We start from the raw sequence: 1,983 nt of genomic DNA on the forward strand, positions 1-1,983 counted from the left end.
GGGCCCCACAGCCTGGTGGCCCTGCAGATCAGCACCGCCAACCTGGGGAGCACAGCAGAGGGGTGCAGAAATGGCTGGGCAGGCCAGCATGGACACACTGACCTGGGGAAAGGCTCTCTTGGGAGCAGGGATGTTTCTTGAGAAGAGCAAAGGAACATTTGGGTGCTTGCAGAGAGGAAGAAATGAAAACCTGTTTGTATGTGTGTCAACTCAGGGCAGGCTGCTCTGTCGCTGGACACTTTCACTAACTGAATCTGTTCATTGTATCATATATCATCGTTCCTTCCCTTTCCTCTAAGCGTTTTCCAGTTTCCAACATATGTTGAGGAACCTTGGTGCTGTGTTTGAGAAAGCTGTCGAGTTGATGCAAGGTTACTCCAAGTGATACTGATGGTTTAAATGGTGCAAAAGAAGACATTGTTTGTTCAGTCATATAAGAAGTTAACCAGAAGTTTGCGTGGTGATTTGGTCAAAAACATACGTCACATTACAACGGCTTTTGTTGCCTTCCATGTCTGGAGTACCCATCTCACTCTGTTGTCAGAACCATGTGCAGCTTCCCATCCAGTGTGTCATTACATAGAGCTACGTTTAGACTAACTTTAGGTCTTAGGGTTAGTGCAACATGATTGCCTACTATCACTCCTTGACCTCGTGCTATTACAGATGGTGTTTCTCTTATAACTATAGTTTTGAAGATGGGTTGTGACTGATCTTCAATACTCGAGTTGTCCCATGCGCAAAGTGAAAAGGCAGAACTGTTAGAGACACGTTCCAGGTGTGTTTTCCAGTTATCATTGTTCCCACAGTTAGCAGGTAACACCATATCTCCCTGCAAGAGAAGACACCAAGATCTTGCACATAACCCAGACCTCACTAATGGTTAACTTACTGCCTTCAGTGTCTACAGCATCCCATGCTCCTTTTCCATGGGAAAAGAGCAGAGTCACCCAGACTGATCCCTGAGCTGCATGTTTAACCACAGCCTCACCTCCAGGACTTTGATGGGGTTTTATTACTGTTTTAACAGGAATTCAGGCAGCTACTGACACAAACCCCTTATCTATGGGCCTTCCCATAAGAGTTTGTCACTTATTTAGCCACCTTACAACTTCCCACAAGCGGGATCCCCACTTTGAAGTATTCTGTGAGAGAAGAGTCACTCTTGTGCAGCTGTTGTTTCTCTTGTCCACTCCATCTTTCTACTACCCCATTACTTGGAGGTTGATACCATAGGTGAAAAGTCTACTGTCCTCTGTCTGAAGCACGCCACGTTTGCAGTTCTTTATGCTTAAAATGTGTTCCCTTATCAGATGGCATTTCTCTGGGAAAGGGGAAAGTAGCAAACCAGTGGTTCAAACCAGCAAGGCTTGCTAGTCCAGTTGCAGCTCAGGTGGGGTGCACATTCCCTCTGCCACTAATTATTTCTGCTCCGGCAAGGATTAATTTCCAGCCTTCAGGTGTTTGCATGAGTCTGGAGGGTGGCCTAAAACAAAGGCCACCCTCTGGTTCTCTTTGTGCTGAGATAAATTCCGCTTGCTTTGCAGCAGCTGTGGTCCATCACAGCCTACCTTCTTCTCTGAACCTTCTTCCATGGTAGGAACTGATTGGTTGGTCACAATACAAGATGCAAGTAGAGTTCAATTTCTCAGAAGATGTTCTAGGCTACCAGACTAGAATGCACATAGGTGCCTTTGTCAAAATAAACACCTGTAGGTATGAAAAGAGGCTCCTAGGCTTAAATAGGGTCAAGTATGAAATTCAAAGAACACAAAGCTCAAGGGTTTGAAAAAGGAGAATTGCTTCTATCCTAAACAAAATTCTCAATTTTAATAGTCATCTCAGAGAAATTTCTGTTTGAGTTCACATGAGACTAGCTGTTTTGCTTTTGCGAAACATAGGTAATTTTTTTTTAAGTTTTACAACAATTTTTGTAGGCAATGGACAGGCATCTTCTTCCAGTTCTACCCATGCAGGGCCAGG

The sequence above is a fragment of the Apteryx mantelli genome, chromosome 11 (assembly GCF_036417845.1).
Source record: "Apteryx mantelli isolate bAptMan1 chromosome 11, bAptMan1.hap1, whole genome shotgun sequence".
In the NCBI taxonomy this organism is placed as follows: domain Eukaryota; kingdom Metazoa; phylum Chordata; class Aves; order Apterygiformes; family Apterygidae; genus Apteryx; species Apteryx mantelli.